The sequence below is a fragment of the Erpetoichthys calabaricus genome, chromosome 4, assembly GCF_900747795.2.
Source record: "Erpetoichthys calabaricus chromosome 4, fErpCal1.3, whole genome shotgun sequence".
Lineage (NCBI taxonomy): Eukaryota > Metazoa > Chordata > Cladistia > Polypteriformes > Polypteridae > Erpetoichthys > Erpetoichthys calabaricus.
The window spans coordinates 214,658,559-214,680,079 of record NC_041397.2 but is presented as its reverse complement, the minus strand read 5'-3'; the positions used below and the strand labels follow the sequence as shown (position 1 = coordinate 214,680,079).

Genomic DNA, 21,521 nt, shown 5'->3' with positions numbered 1-21,521 from the left:
TGAAATTGTAACATTTGACTTCCCAACTCCGCCATATGACAAATGCAGCATCAGTTAATCATTATTAAACAGCTGAAAGACATACAGTTAGGTCCATAAATATCTGGACAGAGACAACGTTTTTCTAATTTGGTTCTGTACATTACCACAATGAATTTTGAAATGAAACAACTCAGATGCAGTTTTCAGCTTTAATTCAGTGGGGTGAACAAAACAATTGCATAAAAAATGTGAGGCAACTAAAGCATTTTTTTAACACAATCCCTTCATTTCAGGGGCTCAAAAGTAATTGGACAATTGACTCAAAGGCTATTTCTTGGGCAGGTGTGGGCAAGTCCGTCGTTATGTCATTATCAATTAAGCATATAAAAGGCCAGGAGTTGATCTGAGGTGTGGTGCTTGCATGTGGAAGATTTTGCTGTGAACAGACAACATGCGGTCAAAGGAGCTCTCCATGCAGGTGAAAGAAGCCATCCTTAAGCTGCGAAAACAGAAAAAAAACCCATCCGAGAAATTGCTACAGTATTACGAGTGGCAAAATCTACAGGTTTGGTACATCCTGAGAAAGAAAGCAAGCACTGGTGAACTCAGCAACGCAAAAAGACCTGGACGTCCATGGAAGACAACAGTGGTGGATGATCGCAGAATCATTTCCATGGTGAAGAAAAAGCCTTCACAACAGCCAACCAAGTGAACAACACTCTCCATGGGGTAGGCGTATCGATATCCAAGTCTACCATAAAGAGAAGACTGCATGAAAGTAAATAAAGAGGGTGTACTGTAAGGTGTAAGCCACTCATAAGCCTCAAGAATAGAAAGGGCTAGATTGGACTTTGCTAAAGACATCTAAAAAAGCCAGCACAGTTTCTGGAAAAACATTCTTTGGACAGATGAAACCAAGATCATCCTCTACTAGAATGATGGCAAGAAAAAATTATGGAAAAGGCATGGAACAGCTCATTATCCAAAGCTACCACATCATCTGTAAAACACGGTGGAGGCAGTGTGATGGCTTGGTCGTGCATGGCTGCCAGTGGCACTGGGACACTAGTGTTTATTGATGATGTGACACAGGACAGAAGCAGCCGAATGAATTCTGAGTTGTTCAGAGACATACTGTCTGCTCAATGCAGTCAAACTGATTGTCTATCTGTATCATGAAACGCCGCCCAATGACCCAAAACATACAGCCAAAGCAACCAGGAGTTTATTAAAGCAAAGAGTGGAAAATTCTTGAATGGCCAACTCAGTCACCTGATCTTAACCCAATTGAGCATGCATTTCACTGTTGAAGACTAAACTTTGGACAGAAAGGCCCACAAACAAACAGCACTGAAAGCCGCTGCAGTAAAGGCCTGGTAGAGCATTAAAAAGGAGGGAAACCCAGCATCTGGTGATGTCCATGAGTTCAAGACTTCAGGCTGTCATTGCCAGCAAAGTGTTTTCAACCAAGTATTAGAAATGAACATTTTATTTCCAGTTATTTAATTTGTCCAATTACTTTTGAGCCCATGAAATGAAGGGATTGTGTTAAAAAATGCTTTAGTTGCCTCACATTTTTATGCAATCGTTTTGTTCACCCACTGAATTAAGCTGAAAGTCTGCACTACAACTGCATCTGAGTTTGTTTCATTTAAAATTCATTGTGGTAATGTACAGAACCAAAATTAGAAAAAAGTTGTCTCTGTCCAAATATTTATGGACCTAACTGTATGCTTTATATGAGTGATATATTTGAATTACAATTAACAAAGCATTGATTTTAGCTTAGTCTGTTGTGCAAGGATGGAGGTATTGGAGTGTGTGTTCTGTGGTGGTCTCACAGGCCATTCAGATTTAGTTCCTGCCTTGAGCCAGCTCCTGCAGAATTGTGTTTTGTTCTTTCATGATCCCATGCTGGAAAAAAAGGGCTTTCAAAACTTTAATATAGGATCTTTACCATTTGTTTTTTCATATTATGCTATTTTATAAGTAGTTAAATAATGTTTTGCTTACATAAATAAATACATTGATCAACTTGAGACTAGCAGTCAAAACAAGGTAACTTTAAGTTAAAGTCACATGTTCACTTTTATGCCTCATTTACTTGAGAATTGTGAAATGTCTGCGTATGGCTTTAATGCTCACCTGTAGCTGAAGGTGAAGACTTTTTACACACAGATTGTTAAATAATGAGCCGTTAGGACAAACTGGAATATTCATTTAACAAATGAAATCAGACATTTATGATGATGATAATGTAGGAAAATTTCAGATTTACAGCAAAAAAGTAAAGGCTTTTTTCAGCTTTTGACATTGTCTGGCTTATATGAGAATCAGAAACTTGCAACACACCAAACATTGCACACTTTTGGACTAAGGCTTCCAAACACCTTACAGTTTTGTGCTGTTGTAACAGGGCTTGAGTAAACTTGATGTCATCCATATGCTGGGTGACATTACTTCTGTATTCAGACTCTTGTGTACACTAGAATCAGCACGTGAAAATCACAAATAGTCACTCAGACAAACATAGTGCCATTTAGCTCAATTGACTGTAAACTTTTCATTTTTGCTACTCTGAGGAGGGGGGCAAAGTAGTCGCAAGAAGCAGATTTTACTTCCCAGGGAAATAGTATTCTCATAGCTGTGTTTTAAATCATGATTATTTTTGAATGAAATGAATAATACATAGACTGTATTTTTTCAGGAAAAGTTAGTTTAAAGGAATAACCATTAAATCCATTAAATCTAACTCTGTTCTTCCAGGAACAGAACAGATGAGTGGGCAGAAATAGTTTTTAAGCATTAGCCTCTTGTGATTGCTTCAAGCATAGCTGTAGGGAATCAAATGAATGGTGTAACCATTCTCAGTATGGGGCACATTTCAAATAACAGTCTGGAGTTACAGTATAACCTACTGCAGATGATTGCACAATCTGATGTCATAAGCTATTACCAGTACGGGGTGGGGGGGGTCGTGGAAATAACATACATTTTCCTTTGATGGAAATATCATATTTTTAGTATTGAGCCAAGTGAAAATATTTATGATCATGATTTTACCTTATGCATATATGAAACGTATTAGGATTAAATAATACATTTTTAAAAATCCATATTGTCCAGAGTTTATATTGAATTACAACTTTGTATTATCCGTCCGTCTTATTTCTTTTAATGTTAAGCCACAAATTAGAGTAACACAATAACACAATAACACTTCACTTAATTGTTCTTAAAAGTATAACATTTATTTATCAACAACATTTACTTCTTCATAGAAATGTAAGTCCGTTAAATTAATTAAACAAGTAAGTTGGAATCTGGCACCCCAGAATGTACATATATTTAACAGATCATCAGGAAAAATTTCAAATGTGTAAAAAAAATGAAACACTTGCTTAATTCACTGGTAACTCATCATGCTCAGCTGAGAAACATGTGAAAATTTTGCAATAGAAAGGATGCTGACATGTCTCTAAATAGTAAAAAATAACTTCTGCATAGGTGCTTCATTATTCTACAGTTTAAGAGAGATCATGTACAGATGGACAAAAATCAACCAGGTTGCAAATGTACTCCGAAGAGGGCATCCTACCAAAGTTTGTCCATAATGTGACTGCTTTATGTTCCTTCAAATTTTCAAGAATCCCCAGATCAAAGAATCTGTGGGCTTCTATTTTTGAGATAATTGTCATGGGTCATATTACTATAAAAAATGATAGACAAGAGGAAACCTTTGCTCTATATGAAAAACTAGACAAAGAGCCCGTTTCAACAACGTAAGATGAAACGGGCACGAGTTTGTGTCAGCAGTGTATGAAGAACAAATGATAAGTAACGAAGAAGTTGTTTTGTAATGATTGTAGTCCACTTTACTCATTACTGTACAGGCTTGTACTGTTAGTTGATGAATTTTCCAGGCCTATAGTATAATATTGAATGATGAATGTTCCAGTACAATATGGAATAGTAATAAATATAAGCCCCACAAACCTGATATAGGTGTATTGAATGAATGCGTAATTGAATCAGAATGCGTAATTAGGCCTCGAGCTGTAGTCGAAATCGCCTTTCAGGCCTCTAGAGCTTTAATCAAAGTCGCCTTTCTCTTTGAATTATTGCGGCCGTAAATCCGCCACCTGCCACGATGTTGGGGTTGGATGTCGGTCTCGTAAAGTTTTTCGGGCAGCTGCGCAGAAGGCGACTGCGCATTCGTCTTCGGACGTGCGCAGAAGGCGACTGCGCATTCATCTTCGGACGTGCGCAGAAGGTGACTGCGCATTCGACTTCGGACGGACGTGAGTGAGTGAGTGAGTGAGTGAGTGAGTGAGTGAGTGAGTGAGTGAGTGAGTGAGTGAGTGAGGAGGCAGACGAATTATGTATTAAGATTGTACAAGGCTTAAATTTTCAAACCAGGATTCAAATGAGTCATACAAATACAAAGGCAATGTGATCTGAACAGGTGAGCCAAAACTTGAGTTGCCTTGCTTGTAAAACTGTTGTTCATCAAGTACAGTGAAGGGGGCTTGGGGTGATGGAAAGGCACCACTTTATTGGCTCACAATCTGGACATCCTCCTGTATTTGAATATATTAAAGCCTTCACACAATATAAGAGTTTGTCAAAGATGAAAATGTGAGATTATCTGTTTGACAGATGAAGTTAAACCAAAGATAATCGATGAAGGGCCTATAATGTATAAACCAGTCTTTGCCAGCCGAATAAGAAGACACTCATGATTCTGAAATGCACAACTCAGTTTCCAAACCAATAACCACTTAGAAACACTGCAACAAAACCTAAATTAAAATGTAGATACAAGTAAGCTTCAAACCTAACACAGCTGAAACAGTACAATAGGAATGGTTTTTCAATCTCAGGCCTGAAGCCCCTGAGACGTTATTCCCTGAGATGTTTATTCCACCCAATTTCATAAGAAGGGACTCTTTATTTACTTAGTTAGACTGTTTGTTTAATTAGCTACACATTTTCTTATCTCATTATGTAGACTCAAAGACATAGTATTGTATTATTTACTTTAGGAAGGAAAATGTGCATTTGGTGCAATAGCTTTTAATACTTAATGAGGACATTTTTCCTTCAGTCTTTTCTATAAAATTACTTCTGTTAATTATATTCAAATAGTGCTAATCAACAAAGAGCAAAGAAGACAAAGGTGTAAGTAACAATGAATACAAAGTACATATTAAAGATGGCACTCATTAACTTCAAGATCTTTTTCAGATCAGACCCATTTTGGTTTCCTCCTAGCCATAACGGGCCCACGAAGGACAATATTTCTCTAATTTTACACAATGCTTTATGTAACGGGTAATAAAAATACCTACATCAAATTACTTTTTTAATTACTTTTGTTCAGCATTCAACACCATAATTACCTTCAAACTGATATATAAGCACATTGATCTGAGATTTAGAAACAGAAACAGTATATAAAAATTCTCATTTATTGAACGTAGTATTTCTTTAACCTTTTCTTTTTTTTCAGATTGTAAATTGGTTTAAACAAATGCCCTTTGGAAAAAATGGGATCCTTGTTATTAATGTTTGATGTATTCTCAAGCAGCTTAGACAAATGTCATGTCTAGTTTTATTTCTAAGTATTTGTGCACATTGCATATATGATATAATGGTTTAAAATAATACCACTTTGTGTGTTCCATAGCCCCGTTTCACTGTTTGGTTTCATAAATAACCTGTAAATGGTTAAAATTTGGTTACTTTAAAAAAAACAAAAATCAAAAAAGATTAATCTGAATAAGGCAGAGAGTCTTGAGAGCAAATCGGGAAGTTAGTTAAATGAGATCAATACATGGACACTGGAAACATCAGCTACCAGAAAATTAGAATCAAACAGGCTGAAATTCAACAAAATTCAAAATATCAAGTAAAAAATTACTTAGATGAAATTTTCAAGAGAAACTTCAATTCCCTTGATAAACTAATATCAAAAACAAAGTTGTGATAATACTGAGCATACAGCTCACTCTTAAATAAGGTGGCTGCCATAATATCACAGACATGCACATGCCCTTAGGATATGTCCCTAGTGACACATGGCAACACAGTAAAGAAAATGGAAGAGCTAATAATGTTCACCACACAATAACAATTTGATGCAAGCTCCAGTGAAAATGAAAAATAAATAAAAACTATACTTAAGAATATCAAAGCACTATGATCTCAAAATAAATTACGACACCCACAAGCACTAAGACAAGCTGTCACCAGCTGTTCCTTATTGGTCATGAAAGAGCTGTGAATTTGTAGCACTGAATTCAGCCGTTACTCTTGCTATTGCTGTGATGTCCACTTCTGGAGTTAGTACACATAACCAGCATAAACACTATGTAGCTGCCCTAGGAAGAAAATGAAGAAAACCAAATGCTGAAAAAGAATGAACTAAATTGAAGCCAGGGTACAAGAAACTGAGCATGGCAAAAGGAACAAATATGAATTTTGTAAAAAAGAAAGGAACTACTGGTGTGCATATAAATCATCAGCAAGCAAGTTGGTAGACCAAAAACAAAGCCGTGCAATCAAGAAAAATTAACTGAGCTGTGAAGAAAAATTCTTAAACAAATGTCACTGAAACTATCAACAACCTCTGCATTTCAGAGGTGAAAGAATTTACAGTGACAGAGAGAATTATAACAATGACATTGCAAGATTTAAATTTCTGATCAGCGCAAAGAACACTGTATAATGACTGATGAAAATTTGCAAAAAAGTATCACATTGGCCCAGAAGGATTCTGAATAAAAGATTTACTCCAGATTACGGACAGGTTACGCCAAATTAAATTATATCTAAGCAAAGGCAAATAATATGAATGGAGACACAAGGGAAATGCAGATGATTTTAAAGCACTCAGGTTCATTGGTGAAATTTGGTGGGGGAAGTTTCATGGCTTCTGAAGACCACTTCTGAAATTAGTGCAATCAAATTTAATGATGATGTAAAAAATGACTAGAGGAGCAGAATGACTCAAAAAGTTTACATTCACCATATTACATAGCAAGAACATGATGCAAAAATGAATCAGGTCAAGCATTTCATTGGTGGAAAAAGTGAAAACGTTTACAATAGCAAAGCCTTAGACAAACAGCAGAGTAAAATTACTTTACAAGATAATTTGTGCTTTATCTGCAAAGAATAAACTAAAGGTTTTGGTAAGGCAATTGGTCACATGCTTGATGCTGTTACAGCATACAAAGATTATTGAATCAATTGATAATTTGTTTTCCTTCAATGCATTATCTAGCATCCCCCATGCCCCATCTTAATTCAGTTTAAAACAGGGTGAGACTAGAATCTAGTTGATAGTGGCAAGTCCACTAAGACTCCCAAATCCATTTGATAGGTTGTACTCTCAATTTTCAAACCTCTCATTGTGTATTCAAACCTAACAGTTTTACTTCCTATGTGTAATACTTTACATTTACTTACATAAATTTATTCTGCCACAAATATGCCCAAGCCTGTATGCTATCCAAGTCTCCCTGTAATGACTCAACAGGTTCTAGATTATCTGTCAATGCACCCATCCTGGTATCATCTGCAGACTTACCAAGCTTGTTATTATATTCCTATCCAAATCATTTATATACTGTACATTAAAAATACCACTAGCCCTGGCACTGACCCCAGTGGGACACAACTCATAACTTCACTTAATTCTAAAAGGTTCCTCACACCATAACCCTCTGCTTCCTGTGTCTGAGCCAATTTTGCATCCATCTATAAACTTCTTTTAGTTTAATGCCGGGCTTTTCATGTGGCACCTTATGAAATGTTTTCTGAAAATGAAGATAAAGGCACTCATTTACACACATTGTATACATTTACTTAAATCACCCACATTTAGAGCTGCCAATAAGCTTAACACATAATTCAAGATATAAATGGAAAACTGAAGTATACTGACAAAAAACACATAATCAAAGAAAGACCATACAAAGTCTGCTTAAAACATGCCACATTGATAACTAGTGTGCCATCATTCTACCATAGTACATTTATACTATTTCAATTTTCTCTAAATTAGATTAAACAACAATGGGTAAATAGATGGTTCAATTTACCTGAAGTCAACATATCCCAAAATTATATTACCTTAAATTTGGGAATGAAACACAATATACAATTTTTTTTTTTGTTGTTATTCATGTTTTCATCTTAAAAGCAAACTGCTTGAGTAATGAGCAATTTTAACTTCACTTATGGAAGGATCTAAGTATACAGAAACTGGACACTTTATTAGGTACACCTTGCTAGTATCGGGTTGGACACCCTTTTGCCTTCAGAACTGCCGTAATTCTTTGTGGCATAGATTCAACAAGGTGTTGGAAGCATTCCTCAGGGATTTTGGCCTATATTGACATGATAGCATCACACAGTTGCTGCTGATTTCTCAGCTGCACATCCATGATGCGAAACTCCAATTCCACCACATCGCAAAGGTGTTCCATTGGATTGAGATCTGGTGACAGTGGAGGCTATTTGAGTACAGTGAACTCATTGTCATGTTCATGAAACTAGTCTGAGATGATTTGAGCTTTGTGATATTGCATGTTATCCTGCTAGAAGTAGACGTGAGAAGATGGGTACGCTGCAGTCATAAAGGGATGGACACAGTCAGCAACCATACTCAAATAGGTTGTGGAATTTAAACGATGCTCAGTTGGTACTAAGGAGCCCAATTTATGCCAAGATAATATCCTCCACACCATTACACCACCACCAGCCTGAACCATTAATACAAGGCAGGATGGATCCATGCTTTCATGTTGTTGATGTCAAATTCTGACCTTACCATCCAAATATCGCTTCAGAAATTGAGACTCATCAGACCAGGAAACATTTTTCCAATTTTCTATTTTACAATTTTGGTAAGTCTATGCAAATTGAAGCCTCAGTTGCCTGTTCTTAGCTGACATGAGTGGGACCGGTGTGGTTTCCTGCTGTTGTAGCCCATCTGCTTCAAGGTTTGATGTATTATGCATTCAGAGATAGCCATTCTCCCCTGACCTCTGGCATCCACAAGGCATTTCACCCAGACAACTGACGCTCACTGGATATTTTCCCTTTTTCAGACCATTCTCAGCAAACCCTAGAGATGGTTGTGCTGAAAATCCCAGTAGATCAACAGTTTCTAAAATACTCAGACCAGCCTGTCTGACACCAACAACCATGCCACATTCAAAGTCAATTAAATCACCTTTCTTCCCGATTGTGGTGGTCAGTGTGAACTTCAGCAGGTTGTCTTAACAATGTCTACATGCCAAAATGCAATGAGTCACTGCCATGTGATTGGCTGATTAGATATTTGTGTTAACAAGCAGTTAAACAAGTGTACCTAATAAAGTATCTGGTGAGTGTGTGTGTGTATACAAGACAGGGCAAGGGATGTGAACACTAGGTCTTGGACATGATAGACACCCATACTAACAACTAACAACTATGAAATACAAGATAAAGTTCAATAAAACGTTATAGGCAAGATTCAATTCCCGTATATTAACACTAAGATGGCCCTTTCCAACTATAGAATAAAATACAAAACATCTTTAGAATTTTCTCTGACTTTATTTCAAAATTGAATCAACTTTTTAGTGGAGCTGGATTTTTCTGGGCCTCAGAAAAAACAACAAAATTGAGAAAATGAAATATAGGGACACAAGGATAGTGTCTTTCTCAAATCAAAGCATTCTTCCAGGCACCCCTACTGTATAGAAGATTTTGATTATTGGGGAGAAAAAGATCATCTCTAAAGAACCACTGATATTATGATTCAATTTTAAGGATTTTTCCAAGGATATAAACAATACAATGAAGACTTTCCCTTACAAGTACTTCTTTCCACTGGCATATTTTACTTCATTGCATTGTAGCCTGGGCCCGTATAGATTGGGTTGTTTTTAAACAAGTCAACATGTTGGCATACTAATAATTTATCTGCAGACTTTATATTTATATATTAAAACTTATCATTTTATGCTTTTAAAAGGCCTCAATGTAAGTTTTTTTCCTTTTGACTCCTTGTCATTGCTGTGGTCTTTCTATATTTTGTAACCCTGGGTGAACTTCTTTATTTTTCTTTACACTGCTTTGAACTATAGCATAATCTCATTTATATGACTAACTGTAAATGTAATGCTGGCAGCAACTCTATTAAGTTAGTAGGCAGAGAAATACAGTTATTACGTTTCATTGCTGTGGTTTTTACTAATGCACTCTATTAGGAGTACTTAAACTGACTTGTATAGATGTGTTAGTAAAAAATGGATACAGTTTTAAACACATTCTGTTACTGAAGCTTGCATCATTTGTTGGATTCTAGCCAGGGTCCTGGTTTTGTCCCGTTGCCCCCAACATATTCTGTTCATAGTAGAGGGATGTACTGAACAGTTAACAACCGACAGAGTTTAATGTGAGGTTAACCATCACAAGAAGTTGTCACATCAAATTAGGGCAGCAAAATGAGATGTCTCATAATGGTGTGACGACACCAGATTGTGTGGTTTCTTAACATAACATATTATTTAAAAACATTTCCTTAAAATTAAGAGCATCAAAATGTCTTCACTGTTTCCTTGTTGTTTCTTTAAAACATTACTTGAAATTAAAGAAAAGGATACATTTTAAAAATGTAGAACAGTTGATAATACTGCTGTCTGGTACTGTAGATTAAGGGTACTCAAATTCGTTATAGAAAATGGCGACTGTCTGTGTGGAATTTGCTTGTCCTCCCTGTGACTGCCTGTTTTCTCTTTAATTTGTTACTCTAGTTTCTTTTCACATCTAAAACATATACATTTTAAGTGAATCATCATATCTAAATCTGATTAAAATACACTCAAAGCTCCCAGGTTAAGGTCCAGTTCTTTTTAGATTAGATTAAATAAACTTTATTAATCCCAAGGGAAATTCAGATGTATACAGCTGCAGAAACATAAAAAAAGGTGTCATGCATGCCAGAGGGTCACCCTCCAACTTCTTCCCAAGTATGTGATACCACTCCAGGCCAAGAGGGGGCACTTCCACTGTATTGTCTTTTTCTTTTTCTACCTCCACAGGTCAGAAGAACCACATAGTGAGGGTAACTGACCCCGCCTCTTCCAGTCCCTGGGCTATAAAAACATGACAGCCTGGAGGGAGGTATCACTTCTTTCCAGAGCAATGGAGCTCCGCAACCTTTAAACAGTGGACAAAAGAGCCATAATTATAACAGCCAAGGTATTCTGTTGGTCATAGTTTTTGTTTCCTTTTTATGCCATTGAATGTTGTTTTTGCTCAGACAATTAATTAAACGGGTGACCACAAAGGATATGATAGATAGATAGATAGATAGATAGATAGATAGATAGATAGATAGATAGATAGATAGATAGATAGATAGATAGATAGATAGATAGATAGATAGATACTTTATTAACCCCAAGGGGAAATATAGGCTCACAGGACAAATAATTCAGCCGATCAATCAATCGATAAATATATATAAATAAATGTTTATTTATATAAACGGGAGTAAACCAGTTTTGAAAAAGAAGGGATGGATTTATCTTACATTTTTAACTTAAAACTGAAACCAGCAGCATACAAAGCTATTCAAATGCTTATAACTTTTTTTGTTTTTGTAAACGATGGTTTGGATTCAGATTTTCTTCACAATAGCAAAGGAATTTCTTCTTCACCACACAACTGCACATTCCAGATGCACATCACACAATGGAAGAATTGGCACCAGTCCTCATGTACACTGGCCAAAAAAAGAATTGGATGGGGCAAAGGGAAAAAGACAGAGAAAGATGGGCTTACATAACTCTGGTGTGTGCCTTTTGCCTCTTCAGCCTCAACATTATCAATGTGGCATTCGCACAAAGTATCACAAGATTCCTCTTAGAGGAAAATAACATTCTTGTGCAGCTCATTTGTACCTCCTTTTAAACCTTTTCCTACTTGTATAACTTTATAAAGCTATCCAAAATGTTGGCTCACACTAGGCTGAATTGTTCACTCACAAATCAAATAATGTAATAAAATGTTAATATACTACCAATATTTTTGTCTTTCAAAATATCACACATACTCTACTTAACCAGTCTCTAAATTATCCCCTTTCGAGCAAGTGTTGGTGTCTGTAAAGGTGAATATGGAGATGGTGAGTGATTTGCACCCAGAGCTGTTAGGTTAATAGGGATGAAGTGGCTCTGGAAACAAGATGGTGGGGATAGAAAGCTTTAGACAAGGCAACTGTTTATTTAAGGTTTAGGAGAGCCCCTAAAAGTTTTTGAAATGTGATAAGATGAGGCCCTCAAGGCAGTCCTCCACACCCAGAAATACTCTAAGCATTTGTATATGAGCTAAAAATGACACCCTTATTAAACAAAAATGCTTGAAGGTGGGATACACAAAAAACAATTGAAAAAGTAAAAAAAAGATAAATCTCAATGCCCCCTGGATCTAACTTATCAGGTCTGACGTCTTCTATCTGGAGGGGTAGCTTGCCCATCAGCCCACCACAGTATCACCCCATCCCCTCAGTCCTCCTTTCTTTCACTTTCCAGATGTTGGCATTTTATACATACTGCCAGCAGAGTGTTTATCCCACTCTCCTCCTAACTCTGTACTCAATTTGAACAATAAGCTTAAAGGGATTTAGGTAAGCTTTCTATTTTCCCCAGGAACACCAGACTGGGAACTCTCTTCAGCTGCACCCCTGGTCTTCAGTTACCCTTAAAAAATAAGTCTCTGACTGCCTGCTTCATTAAAGGGGCAGCACAGATCCACTTCAGGGACCAGTAGCATACAGAAAGGGTTGCCCCCATCATTTTCAGTCTCTTTTTATTCAGAAGGCCAGGCACCCTCTACTCACTACTGGGAGTCTTTCCCTTTTTACATGTACAAGGATTACTGCCCCCTAGTGGCTCCTGCATTTCAACACTGTCATTCGGAGGTCCTCCTTTCCTTGTTTTCCTGGAGGCTGCCTTGTGGCTCATTAGCAATACTACTGGCCCCTGGCAGATTCCTGGCAGCTGGATATCCTCTCAGAAAGGTCAAAAATGAAGTCTATAAAAGCTACCTTAGAAAAAGGAATGCAAATGTTTCTGTTTCACAAAAAGTCTTATTTATAAGTATTTACTGATTTTAACATTTTGAAATCCAAAAGGTTCAGTTTCACAAAAAGTGTTATGTATAAGTATGAACTGATTTTATTATTCTGAGCAACAATCTCCTGGATTATGTGCAGGAATGCAAACAGGAACATTTCCTTTTGTAAAGAGCATTTTCAATAAATTACAAACATCAGAAAAAAGACTTTCCAAATAAATAGACAATGTAATAAGAGATGGAAAGAGCCTCCTGGATAGAAATTGTACTGTGCATCTATACATGAAAGAACATCTATTTTTCTAATGCATCCTAGTCACAAAACATTTACAACATTACAGATCTGCATGCATGATTAAAGAATAATTGACCAGGCAGTAGTATGATTTTGAATGTATGTATGAGCTTACATCCAACTCCTTCACCCTTATGCCTACCTTTAAGAGATTAAAGTGAAGATTTAAGAACACAGAATACAAAAAGTAAAGAAGTTCAGGAGGATCAAAATCTCATTTTAAATGGCAGATATTTGATCAAAAAACAATACATTCAAAAGATTCAACAATTCTGTATAATCACATTATTAATTTTATGTTCTTTGTAGTATGTTGAAAAAATCTTCTGATTTAAATACAAAGATCAAAATATTCCTAAGTGAGTACTGCAACATACATATGACTCTTTAAAGTCGAGTAAATTCAATTCATTTAGGCCAATACTGGATTGAGTATTAAACGCCTTCAGGCTGGTATGGCAAAAAGAAAGTAAAAGCAATGAAATGTGCTGATCACAGAATAAAATCAATTTGATTTCACATACATCAAAGATTATTGTTAAGGTAATAAAGGTATAGATTAAAGCAAATAATTTCAATGGAAAAATGCAACTTCAATTTGTGAAAAACTGCATAAAAATGGGTATAATAGCTTTAATAAAAATTTAGTAGGAGAGATGACTAGAATTTATATCTTTTGTGGATTATGAAAAAGCTCTAGATACTGTAAAGCAAAAAAAAATTATGGAAAAAATATAAGGTGAAATTGGCAAATGATGACAACAGTAAATGAAAGATGGTAAATCATTAAGTGAATCAGCATCAATATTCTTGATAGACTCAAAAAAGATAATACAAGATGAGAAAGAAGCAAAAGTATTGAGCTATGGTGATGGATTCTGGGGATGGACTTCTGTATGTTTGCCATCAAAAGAACGACATGATAATTGATGAAAAGAGGGTAAAAATCAGAAAGTTAGAAAACATTTTTGCAAAAAGGGAGAAAATTAGTTAAATAGGTCAGAAGATGGACAGTAAGTCATGCCATCGAAATGGTTTTGTTTCTTAGGTTTGCTAATTTTAGACAACGGAAGGTATGAAGAAGATTGAAGAATCTGAACCACAACTTATACAACAAAAGGCTCGACCAATAACAGTAGAGAGTTATTAACAATGTGCACAGCCTGGAAACTCACAAAGAAGACCATTAGGAGTGGAATGTAGAATGAAGCACACAGACACATGATTCACTGACACAAACACAGAGGAGAGAAGGATGAGGATGATGCACATGAATGCCTAATCAGTCCTTTCCACCATTAAGCGCTCTGCGGCTGTTTGTTATCTTCCACGTTCATCCATGCTCATAATGTCTGAGCCACATTATTTTTAAAATTATCTGTACTTGCTCCATGTGCCACAGAGGCCAGACACACTTTACAACATATGAACAGATATTAGAAAATAAAGTAAACAAAACGTGAACTTGTTATGAGTGAATGAACAAAATAATGAACAAACGGAACCAAGAAGTTTAAAAACTGGTCTACATATATCCTTATTTCTTTTTCTCAGAAAGTGTTTTTGCCTTACCATGTTCTACTTTTATGCCCCGTGTTCTCATTAAAGAACTGGTTTCATAGTGAAAGCTTGCATTAACTTAAATATTCCCTTCAAATAATTCTGTCTGGTCTAGTCTTGTTCTGAATCTACATAGGTGGAAAACATTTCTCTCTCCTGATGTTTCTTCCCTGGAATTGCCTCTAATACCATTATGTCCCTATAGTCATATGGAGATCAAAATCATAATTGATATTGATAAAACTGTTTTACAACTGCATTAAAAAGATCAATTGCCACATGTATAGGCAAAGCATCTACAGTACCTCAACACAGCAGTTCATTCACATTTAGTCAGTTCTGTGAACTAGCTGTTTGTGGACACTAATGTGACCAAAATGATTAGCAAAAATTTCTCATAAGGAGAAGTATCTACTGTAATGGCAAACATTAGTTTGTTCCTTTTGTTTAATTTAATTTTTTCGTACAGTTCTTTAAATCAAACATGCATCCCATCCATTATCCAACCCGCTATATCCTAACTACAGGGTCACGGGGGTCTGCTGGAGCCAATTACAGCCAACACAGGGCGCAAGGCAGGAAACAAACCCCCGGCAGGGTGCCAGTCCACCGCAGGGCACGCGCACACACACACACCCCCCAAGCACACACTAGGGACAATTTAGGATCGCCAATGCACCTAACCTGCATGTCTTTGGACTGTGGGAGGAAACCGGAGTACCTGGAGGAAACCCACACAGACACGGGGAGAACATGCAAACTCCATGCAGGGAGGACCTGGGAAGTGAACCCAGGTCTCCTAACTGCGAGGCAGCAGTGCTACCCACTGCGCCACCATGCCACATTCATTTTAAAAAAACCCTTATAAAGACAACCTTAACTGATAACCCTCACTTGGTGTTACTTACATAATCATTTATATCAGTCAACGTAGTATTAGTGACATTTTATGTGTACTTGTGTAGTTCAGGCTTATGTGCACTCCTTAATAAAGAATGGATCAATTCTATACTAGACAGCACAAAAAACCCCAAATGCATAATTAAATACTAATCAAATAAAGAAAGTGATCCCATAACACATCACCACACTATAAATATTTCAACTGGCTCTTTTATACAAATTCAAAAACTTACTGCATGTAAACAAAATTTCCTCAATCTAAACTTCATGTAATGTCGATTAATGTGCTTGTATTGAATCAGCATTTCTTAGAGTTAAAAATGTGTTTTAAGTTAACATTTCAACATACAACCTAAAATTAAACTTGACTTAATCATTCTGACTGGTGTCAGTATATGATAGACTGGTGTGCTATCCCTAGCTGATTACTGCCTTGTCTCCAGTGCTTCTGCGATTGCCTCCTGTTTTCCAAGAGACTGTATTAGAATAAATGTCTTCAGAAGAAAAGTGAACTTTTGCCTAGCAGAATACTTTAAACTTAAGTAAACTGGAAAGCTAGTAGAGAATAAATGTTAACCTGTGAAAATGTAGGAGAACCAAAAAAGTAACTTTAGCTTCTATAGTTCTTGTAACCTGTGTTACCTAAAATTAAAATAACTTAACATGATACTCGGGTGGCACGATGGCGCAGCGGTAGCGCTGCTGCCTCACAGTTAGGAGACCTGGGTTCGCTTCCCGGGTCCTCCCTGTGTGGAGTTTGCATGTTCTCCCTGTGTCTGCGTGGGTTCACTACGGTTTCCTCCCGCAGTCCAAAGACATGCAGGTTAGGTGGATTGGTGATTCTAAATTAGTACTTGGTGTGTTTGTGTGTGTCTTGTGGTGGGTTGGCACCCTGCCTGGGATTGGTTCCTGCCTTGTGCCCTGTGTTGGCTGGGATTGGCTCTAGCAGACCCCTATGACCCTGTGTTTGGATTCAGCGGGTTGGAAAATGGATGGATGATGCTCTGTTTTCTGTGAGTGTTGCCTTACAGATTCATTGTTCTGGGATTCAAATGTTGCTACCAGATGGGAGTCTCTGCCATTTTTAAGGACATTGTAGTGGTAGAGTGTGAGTGTGATGTATTTTTTGAGCCCGGTGGTCCATAGTTTGTTCCTGCCTTGAACACAATGCTGTTGACACCTCCTCTGCCTTCATGACCTTCAATTGTATTAAGCAGGTTATGGTACAATGTTCCCTAGACCTATTAATCCTGAACATTTTCAGCAGACTCTGTAGTAAGTATCTTACCAGAATTGTCATTTTGTTTATAACTAGGTGTTTTTTTTATTGCATACCGACCCCTGGTTAACTTCAGTATGTCTTCTTCCAACTTCTAAATGACCTGATTTTCCTATTATAAATAAAAAAAATTTTGCAGTGGTATTTTTAATATTACACCTGTCATTAACACTTAACACCAAGAATGTAATCTCCAGTTCCTCTGTTCTTCATTCTGGCACCTAATTCATATGCTGTCCAGTTGAGTAATTGCTGTTCCTGATATACTGAAATAATAAACAAATCATTCACAACTTCTGATCATTTGATTCTACAATTACTAATTCTTAAAAACCCTGATACTCCAGAATTGTTTGGATATTAAAACATACTCTTTTAAACTTTAATTACACTTTAAGCTAAACTGCTATAATGCTATAAACTGCTGAAATTTTAATCTGAGAAGAAGTTAGAGAATGTTGCCAATTGGTGTTCATCTTCCATAAATGGTTAATTATGTTCTGCTTTTACTTAGAATATCCTACTTTGTTATTGTACAGCTTCCTAGGAGTTGACTTAAAACATACAATGGGTTTCTGCTGTTTAAACAAACATGCATTTATAAATAGTGCAGAGCTTGGGAACCCTGCTAGTGCACTGCACATCAGCAATCAATTATAGCTGTTAGGAATGCATTTGAAGAGTTAAAAGTATCCATAGGCATATGCTGATTAGTACAAAGACCCCAGTGTACATAGGCAGAACTCCCAGCTGTAGGCTACCGTAGCAATAAGGCATTGTAACGTGCTGAACTGAACAAGCATTTTGTCTTTGGCTTCTAAAGGAAGCATGCAACTGTGAAGCCATGTTTACAGCCAGCTTAGTGTTCAGGGTTCACTTGAGCGGAGTGTAGAGCCTTATTAGACCACATGCTCCATTGTCAAATCCGGAGCCTGCAATGACAGAATCAACGTAGGAGTCAGTTGCCATGGTAACAAAGGGGCCAAAAATATAGGCACCATAGAGTCAGGGAATACTATTCAAAATAGAAAACTCCTTTTATTTTTTATTTATCCTTCTTCATTTTTGCAGTGCAACTCTTCAAAAGGATATTTAGTTGAAAAACACTGTAATTTAAAAACATTCACACAGTAATCCCTATTTTCTTATAATAACCCATATTTATATATAATTGTAGATGCAAAGAAACAAAATCATAACTTGCAGACTTTTCTTTTAAGCTCCAGTTGCTTTCATTACCACTAACAGACAAAATATTGCTGAATAGGAAATGTAGCTGGATTTGGTGTACAGGCAACATGAAAGCCTGTTGAGTTGTCATTTTATTGAAAATCCTCTCCATCCAAACATCTGTGAATTGTGAATTTCCCATTGGGATTAATAAAGTATCTATCTATCTATCTATCTATCTATCTATCTATCTATCTATCTATCTATCTATCTATCTATCTATCTATCTATCTATCTATCTATCTATCTATCTATCTATCTATCTATCTATCTATCTGTTCATCCATTTTCTTAAACGAGCTCAATCCATTTCATTGTCATAGACAATAGACATCACAGCCTATACTGTATAAGTAGCATTAGTGGCTTAATATACTTCACGTGAAACAGACATTTTTGTATCAGTAAACTGAAAGTAAGATTTCCAGAATCACAATGTCTCGACAATTTAATAAAAATTGTACATCTGTCTGTTAAACTTTACAATTTTTTTTCATTCATTTTTAACCACACAGGAAGACAAAATTATGCAAGATGCAAACCTGGAATGGGTTTAATTGTATGATACAAAAGCATTCATAATATAATTATAAATCCATTGAGGCATGATGACACCTCTAAATTTGATTTTGGATATTGGCAGTTGGAGAAATCTCAAGAAAGTCACAAATATGAGGCCAGCAAAAGGAAATCTCCATTACATGAATGAAGCACTAGAGTGTGGCTAGAGGCTGAAATCAAGGCTAAACATGGCTAGCATGAGGTCAGACAGGTAACGCCCTAGTGATAGACTTTAATAAATGGTTGCTACATAGTGTGGCCCTATGAGAAGTCATTGCTCTGCAACTATGGGTAGATTGGGAAATGAAAGCATGGCGGCCTAACAGACTCTGTGACTGCAGTCATTAATGGGTAGAAGGGATGTCCAGGTGAAAGACAGGGGCTCTGATCTGTATATAAAATGTTAGAGTGTACTTGAGCAGTTCATGTTACTTGAGATATAACAGTAACAATCTGGTGTTGTTTGGTGTTTTTTTTTTTCACTGTTGACTGCTGCACTTCATTCTTCATCTGACTAAATACCCAAGCAACTCAACAGTAGAACTAAAATCAATATTCTGTAAACTTGTTATTGGTCAGGTTTAGGTATGTGGAAATGTACATTGTCATACACGAGCACATGGGAGGCAGTCAATGGGCTTAACTGAGGACAAGATGCGGAGTCAGGGGTTGACAAAGTGCACTAATGTCTTTTCTCCTTCCTCTACAGATCATCAGAAGAGAAGACCAGCTAAAGCCCAACCAGCTTCCTCATCCTTCCTCCAGACCACGCCCTCCTACTGACCTCTCTTCTGCCAGTTTTCTCTTGGACCTGCCTCTTCCTGCCCACTGCCTATAAAGACCAGCCAATTCACCTTTCCTATCAGTCTCATTTTGGACACAGTCCTTTAAGACTACTAATTTGTGACAATATACAGGGTGGATCCCCAAACATTCTCTGTTTTTGTCTCTCTTATTTACAACATATATATATATATATATATATATATATATATATATATATATATATATACAGAATGGAAGACTGATGGCTGTTCCACCACTGATTTCACAGAACAAAATTAAGTCCTCTCAAGTGTAAGAAAACAAATTAAAGGTTTATAAAATTCTAGAATAGCATGCACCAAACTATGTTTTATCCAGAGATATGCCAGGACTATAAATGGCCTCTTTATACCATACTATTTTGAAAAGAAAATGGATTACTTTCATCTATGTTTAGTAAAAGGTGTGTCCCTCAAAATGCCAAGAGTAGTTTTGTGATGGATGTGTATGACTTTATATGTTAATGAGTGTGCTCTGGAATGGATTGACTAGAGTTGATTATCTCCTTGTATCTAAAGATACAAGAGTATGCTCCATTGCCCCATTATTTAAATATTAGTTTTAGAAAACAAAAGAACATTGCACAGTAAGATAATAGATAAGTAATGATTTTGGTGGAACTGCCAAAAGGTAGTTTTGCATTACAGTGGCCATTTTCTTTTTTGTCCCAATGGTTCTTGCGGATGTGAAGAGTAACCATCTTTTTTTTTTTTCAATTACGTGTTTAATGATTTAGATTTTGTGAGGGTAGCATGAGATACAGTAAATGACTCCAGAAACAGAATACACTGAGGTTTCAGGTTTGCACAAGATACATTTGAACCATTCACAGTTTTATAATCTATGCCAAATTGAATAGCCACATTTCAGAAATGTGAACTAGTTAATTTGACTGTATAATTGAGCTATAGTAATGTATACCATTCTAATTTAAGGTTCAAAGCTGTTGAGGTATTTTTCCAAAGCTTAAATCAAACAATATTTTGTACCGCTGTTTGAAACAAGAATGAGTGGTATTATTGTTTAGGATACACACAGAGAGATTTCTGTAGTCCCAGCATTTGGAATATCCAGTACTGTACACCAAAATTCACAAATAAACACAGCTGGTACAGTATTTTTTATCTTTTTCTTCTTGACTTAGACTAAACTGCTATAGTTAGTGACTATTTTAAGGAATATGTGGTTTTGTTACCTCACAATGCTGACATTTGAAAATAACCAAGAAGTCATTTTCTATCATTTCTTGTGGCATTTTACAACATTTATTGTGTTCCATCCTTGCAATTTAAGGCTGAATGTAAGTTTTACTATACCATTATGATCCATTTGTCAATGAAAATTAGGTAGTTAAAGAGGTTATATATGTCTGTCCCCACTTTTTCCTAAGGGTGGTATATAATCTTAGGACTTTGGTGAGAGCAAATCACATCTCTTCACACAACTATAGGGTAATAACATTTAAAGTTCAAATGAATACAAATAATTTGACAGCATCTGAATATTAATTAAAGCTTTCACCATGAGTAGTCAGTCATCTCTGCGAGTACACTGCCAAGTAAGTGCTTAAGATTTTTAAAAATGGCTGCCCACATTAAGCACAACAGTGTTGTACTGTGAAATCTCCATTAGTACACTAAAATATTTAAAAGTTGGAGTTCAGATATAATCAATGCATAGATTCTCAAATAAATAAGTAAATAAATAAATATTAGAAATATATCCTTATGGAATTATCAGGAAATT

At 36.3% G+C, this 21,521-nt stretch overlaps 1 protein-coding gene and 1 long non-coding RNA gene across 3 annotated transcripts in view; one reads left to right on the top strand and one right to left on the bottom strand.

Moving 5' to 3' along the window:
• Positions 1 to 19,881, top strand: part of LOC114650559 (uncharacterized) — a 146,116-nt gene extending 126,235 nt beyond the window's left edge. The window contains exons 3-4 of one of the 2 annotated variants that reach the window (XR_003716026.2): positions 11,085 to 11,244; positions 19,660 to 19,881. This is a non-coding gene — a long non-coding RNA (uncharacterized LOC114650559). The remainder of the gene's footprint in view (positions 1 to 11,084; positions 11,245 to 19,659) is intronic. The other variant, XR_003716027.2, reaches the window with a different exon arrangement.
• Positions 1 to 21,521, bottom strand: part of arhgap42a (Rho GTPase activating protein 42a) — a 425,370-nt gene that overhangs the window by 290,917 nt on the left and 112,932 nt on the right. The window lies entirely within an intron of this gene.